Source organism: Gordionus sp. m RMFG-2023, chromosome 1 (assembly GCF_954871325.1).
Source record: "Gordionus sp. m RMFG-2023 chromosome 1, tfGorSpeb1-WG-v2, whole genome shotgun sequence".
In the NCBI taxonomy this organism is placed as follows: domain Eukaryota; kingdom Metazoa; phylum Nematomorpha; class Gordioida; order Chordodea; family Parachordodidae; genus Gordionus; species Gordionus sp. m RMFG-2023.
The window spans coordinates 17,859,292-17,886,809 of NC_088775.1; the positions used below are offsets into that span (position 1 = coordinate 17,859,292).

Consider the following 27,518-nt stretch of genomic DNA (forward strand, 5'->3'; position numbering starts at 1 on the left):
AAGATCAAAAGGCTAAACTAAATAAGACCAGAATAAAGTATAGGACTCTGATGAAGATCTGGTCCTCACAGCAAATTTCGATTCCATTGAAGATTAGACTATTTAAAGTCTTAATTATGGCTTCTCTTTACTACGGTGTAGAAACATGGAACGATACTAAGTCGGATAATAACAAGATGCAAATATTTATTAATAAATGTCTGATACATAACTAGAACCTTCTATCCTCGTAATACTACAAATTATAGGCTTTGGGCTAGATGTGATATTCTTCCTATTCATAGAATGATAGAATATAGGAAAATCGAGTTGGTGGGCCACATAATAAGACATCCTTCGAACAACTTATTACATCAAGCCCTTATAAATCAATCTCAGGAAGACATTGCTCTTAAGCCTTTTCTATCCTTTAAGGGCAGTTGGTTTGGAAGAATGGTAAGATCTTTGGGAGAACTCGATTTATCTTGGGATTTTTTAAAGAAGGCTTCATCAGACAGGAAAATTTTCAAATATATTCTGAGTCTCATATATGAACATATGACAAATAACTGCTAAATGAGGTTAATGATAACTTTATATTTGATAAACTTTGTTTCAAAATATGTATTTTAAGTTATTTTTTTTCTAGAAATAGGGTTTTTTATAATATTTATTAGGACCTAAGGTTTCTTTCCATAATCGTCTTAATCATTGTTTATTATAAGTTTTTTTTTTCTCTTATTTAAAGTTTGGCCAAACCTTTTCTCCAAATTTATTATGATTTTTAGTTTTATTCTATTCTATCCCATTTTAATCATACGTTACTATTTGATATTTTTGTTTAATTTAAAGTTGACCAGGTCTCTTCTTTAATTTATTATAATTTAAGTTTCTTTTCTTCTTCTCTAAGCCTAGCCCCAATTGTTCTAATTTAAGTAATTGTGATATACTCTTAGGGATCAGTAGTCTTTTCTTATTATTGGCTAAATGATAATAGCTCTTCCTTCCTTTATTTAATTATATTTAATTATCCCTTAAAATGTTAATTAGACGGTTGTATTTGGAAGACTTTACACAGTTTTCCTATATCTATTCAGTTCTCCTTATAATATAATTCTATTTATCTCCTGTTATACTCTTCATTGGAAGGGATTAGTTCCACTCATATATTAGTTTCCTGGGTACAAGGTTTGTCGGTATCCTGAGAAAAAAATCGGCATAATTATGTGAAGGATGGGCCTTCATATAATTCACGTTCGCTCATTTTGGGCAGGTCTATGACCAACGTGCAAGATAAGATAAGATAAGATAGTAATTTACAGAAAAGGTATTGAAATATTATTATATATTTTATTCTTTTAATTTTTAATGTTTCAATCTTTTGTAAAAGACTATCAATTATCATATAAGGAGTAATACAATATTTTCTTATTGCAATCTATAACTCATCATATAAAATTTATTTTTTATCATACACGGAAATTTTAATTAATGAATTTTATTTTATTGCCATTATAACATATATAAACATAGCAGGACTAAAGCAATTATTGGATGCAGTATTGTAATACCTTGTAATAAAATATAGTATATCCTTGCAAGTAAAACATTCTTTTGCATGGAAATATTTTGTATTAATATTAAAACTGACACAAATAATAAGAGAACCAGTGTTGCTGCAGGTAAAGTCTTTTGTAATATATGCTTGTAAATAGAACTTGATAAAGATGGAGAGGACGAAAATAATTATTCATTTTCAGAGTAAATTTTTTGATTATTTTTAAAATATTTGTGAATTTTTTAATTAGTTATTCAAAAAATATCAGCACATCAAACATAACAAAACATTTATTCGACAAACATGACTTATCATGTAAAGAAGAAATATCTAAACAAAATTTAAAATTATTTTCAAACACATTTGTAAAAGATACAAATGACCCAATAAAAGATAAAAAATGGACTCTGGTAAGGAATTATGTTCTCATGTGTTGCAAGGATTTAATGTCATTCTCTTCTATAAATAATACTGGAGTGCAAGATTTTCTAAAGGATATTTCTAAAATAATTATAATTTTTTATAGAGCAATCTTAATTTTTATTTTAACTGTTAAAATATCTAATTATTTTATAATAGAATATTTAAATAACTTTCCGAGATAGAAAAAGTTGAAAATGAATTTGATTCAGGATCCAAAAAATCAAATGGTTAAGAATACATGACTCAATGTAAAGAAAAGTGTTCATCTAGGAGCAGGGGTTCGAACCGAACCGCAAAACCGGAATGAACCGTTATGATTTTCAGAACCGTAACCTTAACCGAACCGTTATGAAGATAATATTAAAAGAGCGAACCGAACCGGTTCAAAACGGTTTTAAAAATAATTAATTTTAAATTATTAACCTAAATTTTAATTTTCCTTGGGGGCATTTTTTAAATTGGTGATTTCTTTTCAAATTAAATATTTCTATATTATCAACATTATATATCAAATTAAATATTTTTATATTATCAACATTATATATCAAATAATACCAGGTTTGTTGTTTTTTCTTTAAATACTTAATTTATAAGAGATTAGACAATTTATTTGTTAATTAAATAAGATATCTTAAAATCATTAGTGACATATTAAAAGCTTTATATCCAGCATATGTTTTGACAAAATATTTACAAAGTGAACAATTGACAATGGGCGATTTTTATGCTGCGTGGATCAAATGTCTCATGCAAACGAGTAAAGTAGACACTCCATTTGCCAGACTTTTAGTTTCTACGATGAAAGCAAGAGAAATAAATTTCAAAAATGAAGTTTTTTGCTCTGCTATTTATCTCGACCCTAGATATAATGTATTTTTAACTTTTGAAGAAAGAGAGATCGCCAGAAAACATCTTTGTAAAACTTGGAACTTGATACAAAATCTAAATAATCAGAATATTGAAATTCTAAATACTATGCCTACGCGTTCGTATTCGAAGGATAATTTAGATGATGATTTTGAAGATTTATTAAAGTCGCATGAAAGTCTTAATAGGAATAATTCTCAGGGCATCGAAAATTATAATAAATGTATAGAAATAGAATATATAATTCGGTCATTTGATAATATAGAAAGATTAGAAAAAGATACTAATCTTTTGAATTATTGGGAAAATGTAAAGAATAGTATGCCAGAACTTTATAAGTTAGCTATAACTGTGCTAGCAGTTCCAGCTACGCAGGTCTCCGTAGAAAGAGCATTTTCAAGCCTTAAGTTTATACTCTCTGCGCAGAGAACTAAATTAAATCCTGAAATATTAGAAAATATTTTAGTTATCCGTTCGAATTCTCTTTTTAAACCTAAATAGTATAGTATACATATTATTTTATTCATTATTGTATTTACGCATGTTTGTTTTTATCTTATTTATTTATGAAATAAAACTAATTTGTCTAATTTATATTTCCTAAATTTAATAAAAATATCTATTAGATTATCATGGATAAATTAAATAAGAAATTATAAACTAAAAAGATTTTTCTCTAAAATTAATAAATACATGGTTAATGATTAATTTTTTTTAAAATTAAATTTATAAAAACCGGAACAAACCGAAAAGAACCGTTATAAATTATAAACCGAACCGAACCGATATGATTTTTTTTAAAAAACCGAAATGGAACAAAACCTTTATAAAATTTTAAACTAAAAACCGGAATGAACCGAACCGTTAGACTAAATGGTTCGAAACCCTGTCTAGGAGAATATGATCGAATGTTTGGGGTATGGATTACATAATCTATTGACAGTCGATGGAATAAAAAATAAAATAGAAAATCCCATTAAAAAGTGAGAAAATTATAGTTGCTTTAAGATTCAAAACAGCAGATTTTGAAAATATAAACGATATCGAAAATAGGAAATGTTTTTCGATATCATTTACATCGGATATTTTAGATTTGGATGATAATGATTAGTTTTATGAAGATCATTTTAGGAGAAATCATGAAAAAAACATAAAACCTTAAAATTAAATGTGCCTACACGTTGGCATAAACTTCGAATGGGACTTGGTGCATGAACTTTTTAATTTTCTTAAAACCTTCAGAAAAACTGTTGAATTCTTATCCGCTCTAAAAGGATTTATTATAAATTAATCCTTATTATCTCGTAGTGAAATTAAAAATCATTTAATCGTAAAAGAATATGATATTCCTCTCATTGCATCCCTTATATAAAATATGCTTACTAAATTTGATCATAGATTTCCAATAACCGATCTTCAGGTAGTATTTTTAAATACTTAAATTAGTTTTTTTTAAAATATTATTTCCTTTGTTTAATTTTTTACTTAGGTGTTAGGGCACTTTTGCATTCACGTTTTCAATCTAAAAACATTGTAAATGAAAAGGAAAAAAATATTACTCCAGTGCAATTATTATGTCAACCCGCTACCTCTCTGTTACCTCACACGGAGGAATTAACCGAATGTGAAACGACGGAAGTTGCTTCAGAATTCAATTATCTCAAGTCATTGGTTACGAATTATCCATTCATAACAATAATTTGGAACAACAGGATTATTTAACTAGTCTAGAAAAAGAGTATTCATATTTTCGCCATATAATTTAGAGATGATTTTATAAGAGCATTGGATCTTCCTAAGCTTTCAATATTAGCTAGAAAGGTCCTGTGCGATCCAGATACGAGCACACCCAGCGAGTTTGTATTTTCCATAGCTGGGCTCACTCTGAACTCTAAAAGATCATCATTATGTTTTATAAATTTAAATTATTATTTATACATGATTAACTTAATAAAATCATTAAATTATAGTTAAACATAAAAAAGCATAAATTTTATTATATAAGTGTTTCCTATAATTTTAATTAAAAAATTTAAGTTAGAAAAATATTTGACGCCGCCGCGCTGCCGATAATGCTGTCGGCGCACAGGTCTTATTAATTTCTACGGAAGGCACTTATTTTATTATTAAATTTTATTTTATTAACACTCAAAAATATATATTTTTACAGTCTATATATACAATAATATTATACACAAATTAAGTTAGTTAAAAAATAGTTTTTACATATCAAAAAAAGAAAAGTATAATAAGTTTTTAAAAGGTTATATAAATCTATTTCAAAAAACGAAAAAGAAAGAATTACGAAAAGGTCGTCCGAACCTTATTTGTCAAAGGTCTTAATTTATTTTACAAAAAGAAAAAGAAAGAAAAAATATAAAAAGTTTTAACATTCAAAAAATATATATTTAACAGGTCTAGATATATTTTATGAGATATTCCACTTTCTATCAAATTTTATCTATTAAAAGCATTACAGATAATTTCTCATTATGCTAATTACATCTTTACAGCTTGATGTATGTAAGAAAATAATAGTGTTAATTCATGATTATAATCTCATCCATCAATTATTTATCTAAGATTTTAGTTCGTATATTTTTTGGTATACGTTGCATACATAAAATTTAAAATATAAATCGGCATAGAAATAGAAACTTTCTAAAATAATGTTTCAAAAATTGAATTGTACTGAATACTGGTTTAGTAAAATAGATAATTATTTATATTTATAATTATTTATATGCTGTTACATTATCGGTTAGTAGAAATAAAAAAAATACACAATTTTATTAGCCTAAATGTAGAATGAGGATAGAGGAAATAAAATATGTTTATGAATTGATGCTAAGTTTGTAATAATATTAAGTAAGGATAGAAAATAACTAGCATTAGTCGCTCATTCAAATATTATTTTCAATTTTTTTAAAGTTCATTTATGGGTCCCAAAACCTACATGATGTTTTGTTTCCTCGAGAAGTCTTTCAGTTGTCCCAAAATGTGTATGTTTAAGGGACCCATGATATGTGATCTGCTAATATATGACCAGCCCTTCATGTGCAGATTACAAAATGAGGTATATACATCTGTTACTGGTGGTGTGCACACTTATGAATCGATCATTATAGATTTAAAATATTATGTCATAGGAAAAAACATAATAACAATATTATACATTTAAAAAATTTTTTAGAGGTAATTCGCCTTATTATGAACCGTATGAAAGATCAAATGTTCAATCATGCGATGGCTGTTTAAAAGGTGGTGTGTGTTCAACGGGGGCTTATGCTGGAAAATTGTTAAAAGAATGCGGTAAAAAAAATATCCGTTATTATATAATAAATAATATATAAAAATCAGAAATTTATTTAATTTAAAAAATATACAACTATTTGATAACAATAATTTCAATTTTTTTTAAAATATAGATGAATTTTGCGTAAACCATTATACCAATTGCAATTTTTTAGCTGATACCGAAGGTTATTGTTCTGGTAAGAATTCGGATAAATGTGTTAAATCCTGTAATCCTAAATGCAAGCCCGGAATTAAAAGGGGTTGTTAATTTTTTTTTAGAAATAAAATAACAAATTAGTATTATAATAACTATTATACAAAAAAAAATACCAAAATATAAAGATCAAAATAATGAGTATAAAGATCAAAATAAAGAATATAATGACCAAAATAAAGGTAAGGATTATGTTAAATGCGTGGATTATGATTCTCTCACTTGCAAAAGAATTGTTAACGAGGGTGATTGTTCAAATTATATGCAACATTGTGTCAAATCTTGTAATCCTGCTTGCAAGTCCGGTAATAATATGAGTTAAAAATTTTTATAACAAAAGTTATATATTTCATAATAAAATTATACAATTATATAATGATTACAATTATACTATATTTACCAAAATATCTAAATCCCAGAAAGTGATGATAATTTTAAATGCATGGGTATATCTAGTTTTAAAAAGGATTATTATTCATTTACAAATAAAATTGTGTCAAATCTTGTAATCACGAATGCAAGCGATCATAATTATTCAGGGTTTTTCTACGATGGAAGGGTGGGGGGAGGGGTTAATATAAGGAAAGCTTTTCTCTCATAAATTTTATTAGAGGTCTTGGTTCAATTATTGTAGGCCTTTGGCTTAAAAAATAATTTTGGTTTTTCACTTTTTTAAAAATGTTTTTTTCTAAATTACAGTCTTTATTCTAAAAATTATCAACTTTTACTTATTTTTCTTTCAAATTCTTGTTTATGGGGATATTAATTTTATTACACATTTTTGGGGGAGAGTGTGGTTGTGGGGGAAGGAGGAAGGGGGGGGGGAGGTGTAAGAATTTCTTTATTGGCTTAAAGTGATATTTATGAGAATAGGTTAATTTTTCCAACCACCCTTCTGGTTATGCCTATGCAGGCGATATTAAAAAACATCATAATCCCTGTAACCCAAAATGCCCATACAATAAGAAGATAATTTTAAATTTCTAAAAAAATGATTAGGATAATTGATATTACAGTCTTCTATTTATGATGAGTTAAACAGGGATATTTGAAAGTTAATATACAAATCATTAATTTATAGTAATAATTTAATATTTTATATTATTTAGTTATTGTGATGAGAAGAAAAAAAACGATTTTCCAAGTATGATGTGATCATATAAATTTTAACCATTATAAGATGTTTAATTTCTCAAAATGGACCCAAAAATTATTAGGTTGTGATAATTATTTTATAATATGTTATGTACAATAAACGCCATCTTGTGATTTAAATATGATAATTATTTTCTTATTTTTATTATTTATAATTTACAATCAAACCTGTATGATTATGCATCGTTTGAGCCAAAATTTTGCCCAACTTAGACAGTTGTCCAATTTATCACTTTTTAATTTTTTTTGATTTGAAAAAACATTTTATCATCTATTGTATTCTTAGTTTAGTAAATAGTGAGATTACTTTTAACCATTTATAAATTCATCAAAATTATGAGCAAAATAATGAATTTATCAAAAAAATGTGGTAACTGTATCTGTATCTAGATAGATTTTTGATTAAAGTACCTGTATCTGTATCTAGATATTATTTTAGACATTAGAGATCTGCAAAAATAGTCCAGGCCCGTACCCGGCCGGGTCGGGCTTTGGGCCGGGCCGGGTCGGGCTTTAAGACTTTTTTAAAATATACCTAAATTTATCAATTTTATGTTGAATTTTTTATGTAAAATAAAAATATGTGATTTTATTTATAGAAAATAGACGCCATATAACATATATCGTTTAGTTTGAGTAATTATAAGAATTCATTTCTATATTTAAATAAATTCGGACCGGGCCGGGCTTGAAAAATTAGGCCCGATGCAGATCACTATTAGACACATCTGTTTTCAATGCTTTTTAAGATACATTTTGATATACTTTTATTTAACGCTTTTTTATATTATAGATAAAAATACTTTATGCAAAATTTATTTTATTTCATATGAGCATATAATTTAAATATATATATTAAAAAATATTAAGACTACTATAATAAAAAATATACATATATAAAATATTAAAACTTATATATATTCATTAAATATTATGTGTGAGTTTATCAATAAACCAGACAAATTTTGATTTTACAATGCAACTCAAGGAATCTGCCATTTTTATTTTCGATAGAATTGGTTAATTTTATTTTATTATACTAATTTTAAAAATTTATTTTAGATTAATGTTAATAGTGTTGAAGAGGAAGAGGAAGAAGTAATAATCATTGAAGCATCAACAAGTTCAGACATTGTTTTATGGCCAATTTATAGTGCATATTTTAAAATAATTTCTCAAAATAAAGAAAACAGATCTCTGATATTAAAATGTTTGCCATATCTACAAAAGAATACGAAAATTTGAGTATCATTACCTCAACTTGCAACATTGTAAAACATTTAAGGGTATAGATACTAAATATGTTTACAATTGCAATTTTAAATCTTAAGAGAAAAAATCAGACACTGTTAATGAAAAAAACAATTAATACAAAGAATAGTTGATGAATTATCAAGGTCTTCAACTGATTGCAAACAAATAACCTGTGAAAAAAACAAATAATTTAATATCCGATTTTTTTCAATACTCCACAGCAGTAGATATGATTGTTAATAATGATTTGAATTTTGATACTCAACAAATTTTAAATAATTTTTTCAAAAATGAATGTCGAGATTTTATTTTTAAAGAATATCCTGATTTATTCATAAAATATAACACCACAATCCCTTCAAGCACCCTGGTAGAAAGACTTTTTAGTGTAGCTAAAAATGTCTTTACAGATAAACGAGGATGCCTTAATTACTAAATTTTGAAAATATTTTATTACTGAAATCTAATAATTATTTATAATCATTTAATCATATATTATAATATTAAAATTTAAGAATCATTATTTTACTTATATTTTAATAATTGTGATATCTAGTCAATAAAGTTTTAGCTCATTTCATACATTTTCACAATAGAACCCTAATTTAGGTTTATGCAAAGCTTATATAAGAGTATTAAAAAAATGTATCTATATCTAGATACATTTTAAAAATCATATCTGTATCAAGATAACTTTTTAGAAGATGTATCTGGATCTGGATAAGTTTTAAGATGATGTATCTGTATCTAGATCCATTTAAAAAGTATCTTTTAACAACTCTGCAATTTATACTTTAACTTATTCAAATAACAGTGTATAAAATTAATTTAAAATGGTTGTCAAAATAAGAATAAAAATATAAAATTAATTTATAAAGTAAAATACAGGTTTTGCCAAATATGTTAAAAAAACGTTTTTTATATTTTGTTCTTATTCAATTCGAACATCATAGAAAAAAAATAATTACAAATATATCATTAATTTACCATTCTTTCAAACAAATTCCGATTTAAAACAAAACTCAAGGCTTCAATATATTTGCACAATTATTTCTTCCAAAGATTTTTAGTGTTTTTATTTTATCAATTTATCCAACATAATAAATTCTGATACTAGTTTACATCGTGAGTGTCATTGCTATTACTGCAAATTAACCAGCATCTATTATTTGTGATGCTATGTAATTTAAGATTATTACTACAACGGCTGAGAGCATATGATTGCATATTTTAGATAAACAATAATGGTCAACTGTGTGGTCGTTTATATATTATATATCATTTAAAATGGATGATTATCTTTTAGAAATTTAATCACAATAATTTTCTCGATTACTTATCTAGCTACCATCATGTCATGTAAAATGAAGCTCTAACCACTTAATAGTTTTATGATTTGGATTAGTCATTTATACTCTCTTTTTCAAGAATTGTTGATTTGGTTTAGGCCTATAAATTTTTCCTTATTAGTCCATTTTATAAAACATTGACTAAATAGTAACAGAGAGTTATATTAGTACCTTTTGTCAATGTATGGATCTTTTTTATCACTTTTAATTCTTTAGACGTAATTTATATCAGCAATCGAAAATATTTTATACTGTAGTAAATAGATTTTATATTAAAAAAATATTATTTTTGGAAATGTCTTGTATTGTTTTAATTATTTATATGCCCGTTTATTTTGTATGTATAATATAATAAATGACAAAATATGAAATTCAGAATAATTGTTCAGAGGTAACAAATTTTAAAATGTATAATATATAAATATATAACCCGGCCGAAGGCCAGGCAAAAGCGGGCCAAAGGCCCGCAAATTGGGGGGTATGGGGGCGAAGCTACCCATAAAATTTTTTTTAGTTGAGCCCTCTGAGATTGTAAAGGCTAGCAAAGCCCCTGCAATAATTATTTTAACTTAGAGAAAAATAATACCCATAAGAAGAAAGGTAAAAATAAGACAAATGAAAACGATTAGAATAGGTGTGAATTCTCAATAAAGTGGCCGCTGATAAGAACAAAATTTAATGCCTACACCTACCGTAAATATTAAAAAGAATGCATGAGAAATCAAAATTTGAGAAAATTTATATACATGAAACACTTTTTTATAAGAATATCCAGGGGCGGACTGGGAGACTAAAGGCCCCGTGGAAGATTTCTAAGAAAGGCCCCATAGTTGGGGGATTCGCCCCCCCCCCAAACTTTTACCTTTGCGGGCCTACGGCCGGGAATTATAAAATTTTATTTGAAATATAAATACACTTATTAAAATTTAAAATAATATTTATCCTTTTATAATATTTATGTATATGATGATTTTAAAAGAATTACTCGTTCCTTGAGTTGAATACATTATTCTTCATTAATTTATGAAATTTTGTGATTATTACTTATATTATTTCATTCATTTAATGGCCCAAAAAAATATATTAATAAGAATTAAATAAAAGCTCTGGAATATTTTTTATAATAAACGAAATCTAATAATATAAAAATGTAATATATTTTTAAAAAATAAAAATATGTAAACTGTTGTTATTGCAATGGCCTGATGATAGTGAGCTTGATGCAATAATAATATAGCATTTGACTTTTCAACAACAGAATATATATGTTTAAAATTGGTGCACCTTGAAAATATTTTCATAACCAGCAAAAGCTATACAAATTGAGCAGTAGCTTTAATTTCATGATTAATTATAGCAACTGAAAGCCAATTTCGTGGTACTTTATCTTCCATAACTACTCTATAATACAAACGCGATGATTTAGTCTCAGGTCCACAGGTTGGATTGGATGTTGCTGTAAAAAGGCAACTTTTTATGGAATTGTTGCATTTTAAATGAAATAACTTTGACTTAATAGGTGAGATCTTTTTCTTTAAATTTGCTGCTTCTGTGCATGAAAAGTCAGACATTCGATTTGAATTTATAGATGTATGTATTTGTAATGTAGATAAAGATGAAGTTTCCTTTAAAGTTAGGGATAGAATAAGAATGCTATTATCATTTGAAGGAAATGATATTGGAATATTTGATGAAGTTGTCCTATAATGTGAAAGTAAAGAAGAATCTGGGGTCTTGAGCATCTTACATATGCTAATTTATTTGTGGTTTGAGCATGAGAAGAATCAGATGTTATATGAGAACATGAACCAAAATTTATAATGAGTGAAGATACTTGTAATAAACATAAAGATGGATGATTTTTTTTAGATGTGATTTATGTGGACTTTTTATGGTATGTACTAGAATGTCAGGCGACGTTGTATTATCACCTTTTTGGAGCATAAAGGGGAGTCTGAAGAAGTTTCAAGATATGAAGATGTTTTTTTGAAAAAAGACAACTTTTGCTGTTTTGGATTTTCACCAGCTATCTTAAGTTCTTTACAAGACTTCTCATGAAGTTTTTCTGCTCCACTTTTGTAATTTCTTTTTTTTACTATATATTTTTATGCATGATAATATAAAAAATATAGATTTAATATTAAATTAGAATTTATATTTAATAAAATAGCTATCAAGATTATCTATATATTTTTTTCTTTATATTAATGATCTATGTCAATGTTGATGTTATGTTTGAATTATAAGATCATTAATAATAATATATTTTAAGTAATTAAATTTATTTAATAATTATTTAAATTTCTAATATTTTTAAAAAAATTCAAAACATATTTAGATTTTATGCCAATTTAATTTTAAAAAATAGGCCCCCAAATTTGTAATTAACTAAGGAGAGGTCCCCAAATTTGTAAAATCTCGAGGCCCCGTGGGAGATTTTCCCACTAGGCTTACTGGCCAGTCCGCCCCTGAGAATATCAACATATTATACAGAGTACAAGCTCACGATTCTTGATCTACTGGATATAGTGATCTGCATCGGGCCTAATTTTTCAAGCCCGGCCCGATATTTTTTTTAAAAAAGTTTTGCCGGCCCGGCCCGAACCCGAAATTTTCGAATTTATTTAAATATAGAAATTAATTTTTATAATTACTTAAAATAAAAGACATATGTTATATAGCGTTTAGTTTCAATAAATTAAATCAAAAAATTTTATTTTTCATAAAAAATTCAATATAAAATTGATAAATTTAGATATATTTAAAAAATTTCCAAGGTCCGACCCGACCCAGCCTGAATTTTTTTAAAAATATTAGACCCGGCCCGACCCGAACCCGATTATTTTAAATAAAATTAGGCCCGAGCCCGGCCGGGTACGGGCCGGGCCTAACTTTTCAGATCTCTAACTGGATATTTAATTACGGTAAAATTTTGATTGAATGACAGTAAATCACAAAAATATTTGCTAATGATAACTCATTTAAATCGTAAATATAAATGATCATACTTTTTGGTTTGAAATCAACCCCCCCCCCCCCTAGCATTTAAAGGTTAATGGCACATTATTAAAAAGTATTCAAGTTCATGGGTTATTTAGATGTTATGATGATAATAGATATTGATGATAAGGACCATTAAATTACGATGAGGCGTCGTTGCTACATCGGTCTACAAATGAAACCGAAATTTCAATTTCTCATATATCCCGAGCTCTGCGGGAAAAAATTACATGCTCATATGTATTAAAATACAAAGTTTTAATAAAACAGTTCATTCTATGTTCAGACCATAAATCTAGAAAGTTAGGAAACCGTATTTACCTAATAACAATTTTCTACTTAGTTGGGCATTGAAATTTTTACAATATTACTACCGCATCCAATATAGAAAGGTCGATTAATTTTAATGATAATACATTTTTCAGGTTATAAAAATTCCCTAACTTTTTTCTAATATTATTTATTATAGTCTAAAATATTTTATAAAAAAATCTAGGAATCCAAACCATTTTATATCTGCAACATTGACCATTTTGGGGTATAAAAATAAGATAATTTGTAAATATAAAACTATAATAAGATATAATTTATATCATATAAATTATTCAAAATTTTATTACATTTAATTATTGACATTTTAAAAATATATTTTGTACCTTTAAAAAACAATTAATGTGGATAACAAACAGTATATCTTGTTTGGCTATATAAAATTTGATACCTCTTTTTATATAACTAATCGTTCTTCTATAATGTGCACAACCATTATCAGGTATTCCAGTTGAAGAAACTGTAGCTCTGTACTAGCTGCCTGTTTTACTTTTACTATAATTTATAAAGTGTGATAGTTATCTCCCGAATTGTTATATCTGAAAATATTTAGATTATTTAAATATTTTATTTTTTTTGTTAAATTTGAATTGAAATATTTTATCATTTGAATATACTTTTTTATTATATTGTATAAAATATTAACTTTATAAAGTTTCAAAGCCAGGATAGAATAAAGTTATTTTTCTTAATTCAAAATATTATTGATTCAATTTCTATTACTTATAAGTTTTAATACAACAAATTGGACCTGCGAGTAGGGTGAAGATTAGAGATGCATCTAATTCGGTTTAAAAATTTATGCATAGCTGTATAAATTACAGATGAGATACAAAAACGTTCCTATTTCTAACTAACTTATGACACAAAACATATTCAACAATGTACGATATTTGTTCACCTACTAAGCCAGATCTTAATTGAGTTGATAGAAATTCTCGAATATCCGACTCCTAAGGCTAATACTATAAAATAAAGGTAGGAATTTGCTATGTCCAAACAAGAGGAAAATGAATCCATACTCAAATTCGCCCGAAGACAAACATTTAGCCATTAACTGCTCATTTGGGAATACGCTAGACCATTTTCTACGGGTCTGGTTAATCGCAGTGCCAAACATGGATATTACCCTACTATTAGCAACGGTAGATGTCACTTTCTGTAAAGCTTTAGAAATTGCTATGAGTATGAAAAACTCGAGAGAAGTAAGAAACTGCATTCAACATCTCTCAATTTAGCGGGAATGTAGTTAAAAATGATAATTAATAAGCCGACAATCAAGACCGGTACACAAACGCTTTTTGGAGTTTGTATAGATTGTAGAGTTTTATTTTCGTAATATTCGCCCTTTTAAATCTCCTATATGTTACAGCTACAATAAAGTAGGACCCATTGCGATTTTATAAATATTATAATTCAATTGCTTAATTGATATTAGAGCCGCAATTTTAATTACCAATTGGGACACCTACAAAATGTAAAACCGTAATATCACCATCCTTTATTCGCCTAAAATCATATTCGGGAAATTCCATAAGTTTAAGAAAAGCTGTATTAAATGAATTAGCCAATATTATCCAATCTCAAGTTTTTTATATATCACGAGCTGGTAAAAATATTTTAGGAAGAGATATTATAGTACGAAATCCATAACTACTAGAGCAATACATTGACGAGAACATTAAAATAGGTGAGTGCAATTGGTCAAAGAGTTCTCAAAATTATTTGAGAATACGCTTGATGTCCTGAAAAACTTCAAAGCTCATCTGCAATTGAAAAACAATGTACCAGAGAACAATTTTTGCTAGACCCTGACAAATAATTCCATATGCTTATAAAGACGAATATAATAAGTACACGATAGATCAATTTTCGAATTTGCGAAATTTCAGATACATTATAAATGAATATCTTATAACCGATTAGTAACCACTACTACAATCCAAAACATTTTTGGTCAGATTGTACAAAGTAAGACATTCTCTACATTGAACATGAAGGATGGGAATTTACAGCTCGAATTAGATGACGAGTCAAAAAAAAATGAACCTTGATTAATACACCTTTTGGCCTTTATCAATATAATAGATTACTAATTGGAGTCTCATCTTTTCCTGCCATATTTTAAAGAGCCCTGAATTTATTATTAAACAACATAACAAGCACGAATCTTGATATATTATTGTAGGAGGAAAAAAATTCGTTGAACATGATGTAAATACTTAGGTAGAGGACTAAAAATACTGGACAACAATAACTTTAAATTTAACTAAAATAAATTTAAGATTGTTGATTTAAATTAAATTTTTAAATAAAAAAAAATCTAAACTTAAATTAGTTTTTTACAACCTTCGAGCATTTTTTCGTCTTTTATTATAACAATTTATTTTATAAATAATTTTATATTAATGTATTCAAATTAATAATCATTTCTGTTATATATATACTTTAAAATTTGTTATATTTTGCTAGTTGTAAATGTAGGGATTAGCTTGTAGAACCAGAATATTCGATAGTGACTTTATTTTAAGATAGTACAAAGAATAAATGATGTCGAAAATATTATTATAATAACGATACAATTCCAATTTTAAAATTAAATAACATCTCTTAAAGTATAAAAGTAAAAAGTTAATGTAAAAGTAAAAGTAACATAAAACATCTCTTCAAAAATCAATCCTACAATTTACGAAAATAAACAATTTAACAATAATCTAGTATTTTCAACATAACATTGCAAATCGTAAAATTTAATTATAATCTTGTAAATCGTGCACATTAGTACAGTAAACTCTTATTATTTAAATTTAAATTAAGAGATTTTTTTTAAAAATGATTGCTGTTCGTCACTTGTTACATGGTGGTATCTTTTGTAAATTCAAATTTTTTTAAAACATAAAGATAAGTATGTTAATTACTTCTTTTTTTCTAAAAAAAAGTCTTGATTTTTCTTTATACCTGAAAGATATCAATATCATAGAAAATTCTCACAGCAGATATGTGATTAAAATCGTTTATATCTTCAAATTCACACACATGATGCTATCGGAGTTGCATACGACTGTGAACAAAAATATTTTTTAAATTATTTATCTAACATTAGGATTATAGATTAATAATAATTTTGAAACCCACTGTTTTTGTTGACACTGCATCATATAAATGTGAGTTTCTTAAATATATAGGAAACATTGATGTATAAAATTGAACTTATTTTCAAGAATAAGAATAGTACAGATGACGATAATGCCACTATCTTACTCCACAATTTACCTGAAGTCATCTTTACTAAACAATCTATATGCACTGAGGCCGATCTTAAGAGATCGTCGACAAGATAGGTGAAGAATTAGATTAAACTGATATCGAAAAATCTATACATAAGATCGTTATCAGAGACAATACACACTCTGATGAAAAGCACGTGGAAGGAGCAAGACAAGATAAGCAAGTTAACGAACAAAAACTAACTAACAGCTGATATGACAATACCCAGGTGAAACCTATATTAAACTATACTACATGGGACTTTATTGTTGCATTCACGAGAAAATATATAATGTCAATCATCATGATAATATAATCCAAATAGAATGTAATATAAAATGTTAAACTGTGGACCCGAATTTTTATTAGTCTTTCCGTTTCGCCGTTATATGTCTCTATAGGTGATTCTTCTACATTTTCTAAATTCTCAACTATTTCCAATTCCATATTTTGTCCCTCCCTGACTTCTCCATTTCTTTCGCTCCGTTTTCGCAGTTGATCCGCATGCTTTTGTATTGTTCTATCCTTACTTTCTACCAAATAGGAATATCTACCAGTTCTGAATTTTATAATTCCTTCTCTCCAACCTGAATTGATTTCATTATGTACCCATACAGGTTGTGAAACCTGAAATTCCCTCATTTGAATGTGATCATTATGCGCTGTTTTTTATCGCATATTAGATCGTTCCATCTCATCCTTAACATTTGGATGTAACCAATCCATTCCAGTTTTTAGATTGTGCCCTTAATAATTTTGCCGGTGAATGTCCAATTGATTCGTGATCGCCCATTCTGTATGCTGTCAAAACTTCTCCCATAGCTTCCTCTGGCTCCTTAATATCTTTTTTAGTGGCAAAATATTGACAAGTGTTCGTATTGTTCTTTCAGCTAACCCATTCGTTTTGGGATGGTAAGGTGTTGAATGTATTAAATTAATATTTTTATCTAAACAGAATTTTCGAAATCTAGAAATAAACTGAGTGTGATTATCTGATACAATTTGTCTTGGCGTTCCAAAAACGTGCTAACAATTTTCTTAGAGCCCTGATTATTGTTGTTGACGTGGTCTCTCTCATCAACTCTATCTCAACCCATTTAGAATGTGCATCAACTCCAACTAACCATAATTTAAATAAATGAGTTTCCCTTGCATAGAGATGTTCCACGAATATAAAAGAATCTCCATTATATTCGACCATTACTTTGACATGACATACATTGACGAACATGTTGTTCAATGTCTTTATTGCGATTAGGCCACCAACAATACATTCTAGAAATCGATTTTATATAATTTATTCCTGAATGCCCCCTGTGTATAATATTTAATATTGATTTTCTCAACACGGTTGATATTACCAACTTTCCATTCCATTCATTGACATCACGATGTACTACAATTCCTCCCAACGATTATTAAAACAAACTAACTCTGCATCATTTTTCACAAACCCTACCCATCCTCGCTCAATGTTTTTAATTACTTTATTTAGTTATTTATCTTTTCTTGTTTCTTTCTGCAGTTCAACTTGACCAATATTTATATAGAGCAAATTTATAGCTCTAATTTATAATGCATGTTTCTGGTCGTTATTTAATTCCATACTTGTTACTGGCAGTCTAGATAATGTATCAGCCACTATGTTTTTTCCTAGACGATATTAAATTTCAAAATCATATGCGGACATTTTCCATGTCCAGCGCGTTAATCGACTTCTGGATATTTTTGGCAGTTCATTTTTATCACCAAATAATTTTTCCAAAAGTTTGTGATCTGTTTTCAATATAAACTTTCATCCAAAAATGAAAGTATGAAATTTTTCCATTCACAAAAGTGCTCGTACTTTTTCTATTGGAGCATAATTTTTCTCTGACTCCAATAATGTTCGCGAAGCAAATGAGATAGGTCTGCTAAAATCCAACTACGTAAAATGACGTCACATTCCAATATGATTGGCAAATTTGACGAATAAGGAATTAAAGTTTTATCTGTTGACAAAAGCTGCTTTATTTTATTAAATACATCTTGCTGTCTGACCAACCCAAAAACTTTTAATGCTTGTTAATTTATGCAGTGGAGCGGCTATACCATGTTAATGTGGTAAAAAGCTCTCATGAAAATTCACAAGTCCCAAAAAAAGATCTCAATTGGTGTATATTCTTAGGAGTTGGTATCCTTCAAATATCATCTATTTTTTTCCTGGGTGCATGCCATTTTCATATGCTACAAATCCTAGAAAGGAACATATTTTAGCCCATTTTGCCTTCATAAAAGCCTGTTTGATTTCATAATACTTAATCACATTGTTAAAATGTTCTACAACATTTTTTCCCTTTATGATAATATCCACAAGGAATACTCCTACCATTTTGCAGTCCTGTAATAAATTATCCATATATCGTTGGAATATAGTCGGCGCACTCGAAAGGCCGAAAGGCATACATTGATATCGAACATTGTCTACATGGTCGTGAGTAGGAGACAAATGTCTCCAAAATATATTGTCACTTTGGTGGGTAGGCATAGATTTTGGGGTATATACATTTTTGAGGGGGTAGGCATTAATTTTTGGGGGTATGTATTTATTTATTTTGGGGGGAGGGGCGTAGTTTTTGATTTAAATTATATTCTTTTTAAATTCAATAATTGATACGATTGATCTGTCTATTAACAAATAATAAAAAACTATAAATTTTACTTTTTAAATTTTAAGCCTTCTTATTAATTTTTTTACTATAATATTTTACAATCACACGTAAAATATTTATTCTTATTTGTTAATTATTAACCTTTGTTTTTAAAATAAAAATAAATAAAAGTATAGAGGTTAACATCATATATGATTAATTTTAATAATAAGTTTCAGTAATAATTTAATAAATCGTTTTAAATTTTAGCAAAATACTTTAAATTTATTATTAAAATAAGATTTTCGATAGGTAAACAAATTTTAACTATTCTTTATTTAATAATTAGCAAACATCCAAATTTATTGAAGATTCCCAGATTATATTTTCTTCTCATTAAACGATCAATCCTAATGGAGATGCTCAACCAGCTTTTCTTGCCGAATGATTATTAGCAAGAATTAGAAATATCTAAATAGGCCTGAAAGGATGTAAATAAAATGTTGTTGTGAGATTATACATGGTAGCTTATTATAAAATTTAGATTTTTTAAAATAATATCACGATAGGATCGTGGTTTAGCAAGGGGGGTAGGGATAGATTTTGTAGGGGGGGGGCCTGCCTCCTTCAAATTTTCTGCCATGTAGACGCTGTATCGAAATATCCAATATGGGTTGATATAGTTAGGTATTCCTTTGAGCGTTCTTTTATTGGTAGCTGCAAATAAGCATCTTTTAAATCTATGATAGTAATTTCAACCCCCCCCCCCCCTTGTAATTTGGTTAATAGATCATCAACAGTTGGTATAATATGGTGATCATATAAGATAAATGGGTTTGATGTAACGTTAGATTAGCATAAATCCTGATTTCTCCATTTGTTTTGCACACGTTTACTGTTAGAGTAGCCCACGTTATACGCGTTTTTGTTGGGGCAATCTCCTTCAATATTCTTAATTTAATCAATCTATTGAGTTCTATTTCAATTGGTTTTCATAATGGAAAAGGTTCTCTACGTACTGGGTATGATTTCGGCCTTTCTGCCTCACTTAACTTCAAAATCATTAACTAGCCCTGACTTATCATCGAGGACACTAACAAATTCTGTATTGTTATAATATCTTTACTTGTTATACTAGGTATTGTAACTTGTCGTGGAATGAACATATTATATGCCAGTATCCATCAAACTGTGCTATGTCATTTGAACGGGTAACCACAATTGGCAATGAACTGCTTATATTTTAAAGTTGCACTCTTACAATAGTTTTACCAAGGACGTCCAGCTGTTGATTGTCTTAAACTGACAATAGTTTATTGGTTAGTTTTGGTCTGCCAATTTCTTTTGTTTACCAATTATGGATACCTGTGCGCCCGTATATAATAAAATTCAATCGGTAATCAGTTTATCCTAACGGATATCTTAGCCCTGTTTCTACCAATTTGGGAGATGTTATTAATTGAATCTGATGATTCATTGTCATCTTGATGCATATGTGTAGCTTACGTCCCTTACAATATTTTGCATAGTGACCTACCTTCAATTGTAACATTTCACCCTTGATGCAAAACATTGGAATGAGGTATGAGTTCTTCCACATCGTAACAGTTATTGTTCTTATCCATATCATTATTATTCAATTTACTATTATCTCTTTACTTAAAATTGTTATTATTATTGTAATAATTAAAATTCCCTTTTTCTTAATTAGTACTTTTGATTAAAACATTTCCTTGATTATTCTCCAATTGCTCCTTAGGTTTATTGACCTTTTTTACCATCATATTTGTAACTTCATCCTCAGTTCTTTCCATTGCCAAAGCCATATTTAAAACTTGTTATCCAGGTCATTTATTTCATCTGGAAATCTGGTGCGAATATCTTTCTCCAATGCAACCATTTTAATTCCAGCCACTATCTGATTTCTCAATCCCAACAAGGTGAGATTCAAACTTATACTCTTGTGCCAATCTTTTAGGCTGACCTGCAAATTCAGAAACTTTCGCCTTCCCCTCTTTCTATTAGAATAAACCTATTCCTAGAGCTAAACAAAGTTGAAGTGGGCTTAAACACTGCCTTCCCAACTTCAACTATCTGCTCATAATTAAGTTCCTTCAAGATTCTTGGACATATAAATGACCTCATCTCTGCCAAATTACTAATCCCTATGTATGCAAATAATTTTTTTTTTGGTTTCCTTATTTATTAATATCCCTCTTATCTCTAACACATCATCTATATATTCAATATAATCTTGTTTGTTTATCAAAATTAACAAATTTTACTTGTGTATAATTTATTTATTCAAAGTTGTTTTTTATTTGATTACCACTATTCGTTTCTAAAAATACATTTCACCACTCTTATTAATTAAAATATTTGATTCGTCATTTTTACCAATTACAGTAATTGGTCTTTATTCTTTATTCATTAAATTCTTCTAGGAAGGGGATTTTCAAATTTTGGACGCGTTAATCGCAAACAGTATTAAGATGCTTTTGTTAGGAAGATCTTGGTTAAAACATAAAAATATACTTGAAAAATTTATTGGCATGATAAATGTGGATCATAAAGACAAATTGACGAAGTAGATAAAATATACCTGTGATGAAAACTCAAATTAGATTATGATTAAAGCCATACGCTAAGCCAAAGATTATACCACCGAGAAGGGAACCACTCTAGAATAGATATTATAACTAAAGAACTAAATACTTGGCTAGAAAACAAGATCATCGAGCCAGTGAAAGACGTCAGATAGGCGATTCCACTTGCATCAGCCTTCAAAAACAATGGGAGTCTCAGGCTATGCGCCGATTTCAAAGAGACTGTTAACCCAGCTCTTGAAGATTTTAAATACCCTATACCCTGAATCAACGATTTAATTGCCAAATTACCAAGAGGCAAGAAGTTCATCAAAATAGATTTTAAACAAGCGTTCTCCTTCAAATTCATAAGAGTCTAGAGATTTACTCACAATATCCATGCACAAGAGATACTACAGGTTCACAAGACTTCCATTCAGAGGTAAGACGTCTTCAGCTACATTTCAGCAAACAATGGAACAGGTTTTGGAGATTTAAAAGATGTAAAATATATATATAGACGGCTTATTAATCACAGGTAGTGTTATTAAAGGCTCGTTTTGAGCTGATTTTTAAAAACGGCTAACTCAATATTTTAACCAGAAAATTATTGCCTAAGACTTGAGATTTTGACTAGTCCTTTGTTTTTTCTATGAACAAAATCTCGGTTAACTCAATATTTCAAAACGAGCCGTTTAACAACACTAATCACAGGTGATAACGATGAGATACACATGGAGGATAAAAAGAAAGTATTTGAAATTAAATATGGATTAACACCTAATTTTGACAAAAGTTTATTCTTGCAAGAGAAAATACGATTTTTGGGACATGACATAGACAAAGATGGCATACATCATATCGATGACAAAATCAAATCAATCATAGACATGCCCGAACCAAAAAATTCAGAAATACTTTCCACTTTTTAGGCATGGCTAGCTACTACCAAAATTTTTTTAATAATTTTGCGAGAGATCCATTGATAAAGTAATCAATAAAGATAAATGGACTTGGAGTACAGAACATCAAGAATTCTATAAAAATTAAAAACTTTAATCAGTCAACCTCCTAAGTTGAACTTTTTCAATCCAGACTTACCCATAGGTATAGTTGCTGATCCGTCTAAATGTAGCTTAGGAGCTATCTTATTTACATAGAAAGAAAGGGCAAAGAAACGCCTATAGCTTTTGCCTTAAGATCCTTATTAAAATCTGAAAAAATTACACCAACACGAACGCAAGATAGCAATCATTTTTGCGATGAAAAGATTCCAGGATTATCAAATCGGAACAAAATTTATAATTCACTGATCATAAGCCTTTGATCCGCATTTTTTCCAAAGGTTTAAAAGAAAACTCATCTATGTCGATGAGATTTTAGAAATGGAACACTGCAATGGGAGCTTACGACTTCGAAATAAGACATATAGCAGGTAAACACAACACGGTACCAGATTATTTATCAAGATTGGCATTAACCTTTGGAAGAAGAAATACACATCATGAATGATTTAAAAGAAAATAATGACTTATGGGACGTACCAGTAACTTTAAAATGATCTAAGAAACTTCTGTTAGAAAATTGATGGAAATAATAAATGATGATACGACAATAAATAAAATATATAATAATATGATGATGGAATTGTGTATTATGGGAAATTGTCTATTTAAAGAAAGTAAAATCATCATACCGAAAGATTTATGAAAGTCAATGTTACAACATTTGCACGAAAGACATTTGGGTGCTGGTAAAACTAAATATTTAACAAATGAATACCTATGGTGGCCTGGAATTAATAATTACATCTATAATGGAATAAAAGAATCTAAATCTTTTAATATTTGAGCAGATAATTCATTCCATTAACACACAGCATCCATGGATGATAACGATGAAGCCATACAAAAGAATAAGAATTGAGTATGCTGGGCTCTTTTTAACAGATACTGGTTGCTTATAGTAGACGCATACAGTAAGTTTCATATAATCACGTCGGTTAAATTAATAACTGAGGAGATCACAATAAAAGAATTAATGAAAACGATAAGCTTATTTGGCAAATAGTCATGGACAATGGCTCAAATTTTTCAAGTCAACTGTTTAAAAAATTTAAGACCACGATATACATCACTATCTGACTTCGGCCCACCATCAGCAATCCAATGGGCAAGTAGGAAGGATGGTCAGAACTTTCAAATGCACATGAAAAAGTGCATGCAACAAAATAATATAGACTATATCGCTCTTAAATTTATTTTATTTAATTACAGAAATAAACCTAACAACACGTCATGTATTCCTCCAAGGAAACTAATGGTTAATCACGACATGAGAACCAAATGGGATTTATTAAAATATAAAAAAGACAACGATAATATTTTGCACGACTTTACCGAAAAATAGAACTATGGATGGAGACAGAATTTCGTACAAAATATTTGGAGTAAACAAATGGGACAAAGGCATTATCATAAACAAAGAAAGCAATATGCTACATCAATACATTTCGATCAACTTAAAAAATTTACTATTAATAAAATTATCACGTATGAACAGAACACTTTACCTACAGTCACATTTTACAAAAGGGGAAATGTTGGAAAAGATATAATCAACACATAAAAAAATTTCTTGACTAACATATCGAGGCCAATTAGAAAGAAAATAATACCCGTACGGAATGAAGATTATATCTTAAACACAAAAAATTCACAATAATTAACATCAACACACAAAACATATACATTACATAATTAAAAATAATACGCATATACTTCTATAAAAGAAAATTTTTTTGATAAATATTTGAATAAAAATCGATCAAAAAATTTAAGGACATCATAGAACATGATCACGAAAATTAATAACATCGTAGGATATTAAGAATTATGAAAATTGCAATTTGAACAACGATATCATGAAAAATAAAAGCTATAAATGGTTATGATATTTTTTTTGAGTGAAGAATGTTGATTTTAATAAATTTTTAAATAAAAAAATAATCTAAACTTAAATTAATTTTATACAACCTTCGAGCTAAAAGATTTTCATTTTTGTTATTGTTGTAATATTATATTACTAGTTGATAACCCGTCAAAAGTGACGGGGATGAGAATTTTATTCGTTCTTTTACGATAATTCTTTTTACCCTTCCCCCTCCTCCTTCAGGCCAATTCCAACCCATTAAGACTAAGAGTGATGAATTGTCTTTTTTATTCAATGATTGATGAATAATATAAGTTCTCTTTTCTTTGCTCAATGTGGTTTCGTTTTTGAAGATGATGTTGAAATTTCCTTGCTCGTAGTTTGCCGTAACTGAAAAAAACGTGTAAATTGAAATTATATAATAGAATTTACTGTTGTTGGTGAGGAAGATGGTTTAGCGATGGTGAAGAAGTTCTCTTTTCTTTGCTCAATGTGGTTTCGTTTTTAAAGATGATGTTGTAATTTCCTTGCTCGTAGTTTGCCGTAAATAACCTGAAATAAAACGTGTAAATTGAAATTATAAAATAGAATTTACTGTTGTTGGTGAGGAAGATGGTATAAAGTTGGTGATTTGATGGTGAATAACAAAGTTGGTGACTTTTTTAAATTTCTTACAAATTATGAATTTAAGATTTCATTATATACGATATTTTGTGTGAATGTTTTATCATTTTTTTAAATTTTTCCTTGTAATTCTGATAGCAAAATCATAATTTTCATATTATTTTGAGATTTACATCTAGTAAGAGCCACATATAGTTGTCCATGGGCAAAGACGGGCTCAGGGAGGAATAAGCCTACATGATCAAAAGTTTGTCCTTGACTTTTATTTATTGTAATCACAAAAGTGGGAATTATAGGAAACTGTCATCTTTTTAAAGTAAATGGTAACTGAGAGTCACTTGGAGCTAGATCAATTCGTGGGAGAAAAACTCTAAATCTAACCCATCTCAAACCTTAGAAAATGATGTGATTTTATATTTTCAACTACTCATTAAAATCTGCACCAGGGGGGAATTTTTAGCATAATAAATATATCATGTAAAAAATATCTATCTTTCTTAGGTCAAATAGAATTTAAAAAAATTGCCTGCAGTTTGCAAAAATAAATTTAAAAAAAAACAACTGATGAATAAAATAGCATAAATATATAGCTATCTCTAGGGGTGCATCAAAAGCACTATTTGGAAGCTGAACCAATTCAATATTGAAATTATTAAATTAATAATAGCTGATTACTGATCTATAGTCTGTAAACATTTTAGGTTTTAAATTTTAATACATATTTCTACTCATCTCATATACTTTTTAATAGTATAACATCTATAATTTAATTATACAATAACATAAGTCCTTTAAATATATTGTAAAGATCATTTATAGTTTATTATAAAATATTTTTAATGATAAATCACTTATTTATATCACATTAATCTATATACATAATAAGTAATAAACAATTTTATCGGATTGGATAAAAAATTTTATATAATTGGCAGATAATATTTTTAAAAGAACAAAATATCTGTTCAATCCGTTAAAGATGTTGGTAGATCCCTAGATATTTCTATTTTATAAACATGAAATATCAAAAACAGGCCCTTGACAACACTAATATCAGATCCAATCGAACTATAAAAATCAGTTTAGCCAGAGGGATGTTTATAATAAAAAATCTTAAGGGTGGCATTATCTTGTACTCTGATTAAATTGGTTTGAACAAATCTTGCTAAAATATTGACCATCCAGACTGAACAATATTTTTATATAATTTCCTGTTGAGCCTGATATAATTTAATTTTAAGTTGCATGTATTTTATACGTAAGAAAATAATTATCTTGAAAAAAATAATAATTGAATAAAATAGATTTACTTTTTGAGAAGTTAAGTTCATTTTCCCAGTATAGATATACTTGAGTAATGTTTTAAATTCTTGATTTGGGGCATCTTTTAATTCTATTTCATTACAACCTGGCAAAGATTTTTTCATTCCTCCATATAAAAGGGCTCTATTTTTTAAACACTAAATTATATAGGTTAGATATAAATTAAGGTAATAACCTAAAGTATTCGCTCCTTAAAGCTAGTATATTTTGTAACCTATAATTTCCTGTTGAGCCTGATATAATTTAATTTTAAGTTGCATGTATTTTATACGTAAGAAAATAATTATCTTGAAAAAAATAATAATTGAATATAATAGATTTACTTTTTGAGAAGTTAAGTTCATTTTCCCAATATAGATATACTTGAGTAATGTTTTAAATGCTTGATTTGAGGCATATGGAAGTGATTTGTGAATAAATGATTGAGTTTTCACGTTGATTACCATATTTTGATTGGACAAATAATATTTAAAAGAAAACTATTGGCTAAATTTGATTGACATTTTTTGAGGATTATATATATAGATTTTTCTTTTTGGATTAATTGATTTTTATGTATAATGTTTTGAAATAAAAAAATTGGTATTTTTCGATAATTTTTTTATTTTTTCGTATATATTTTGATTTTTTGCAAATTTATAAATTCGTAATGTTGAAGCTAATGAATAAAATGTTTTACGATGACCGTGTTATTTTATTTAAAATTTTTTTTTTTTTTTCTCTTTAGCTTTC

General features: G+C 27.9%; 1 long non-coding RNA gene across 2 annotated transcripts; it reads right to left on the reverse strand.

Moving 5' to 3' along the window:
- Positions 1 to 24,752: 24,752 nt before the first annotated feature.
- Positions 24,753 to 27,219, reverse strand: LOC135931938 (uncharacterized). Of its 2 annotated transcripts, none has more exons than XR_010573214.1 (6): positions 27,110 to 27,219; positions 26,962 to 27,019; positions 26,774 to 26,909; positions 25,435 to 25,722; positions 25,272 to 25,391; positions 24,753 to 25,229 (listed from the first exon to the last, which is right to left on the reverse strand). It is a non-coding gene; the product is annotated as an uncharacterized LOC135931938 (long non-coding RNA). The 2 variants fall into 2 exon arrangements; XR_010573213.1 differs by having other exon boundaries at positions 26,774 to 26,923.
- Positions 27,220 to 27,518: the final 299 nt, after the last annotated feature.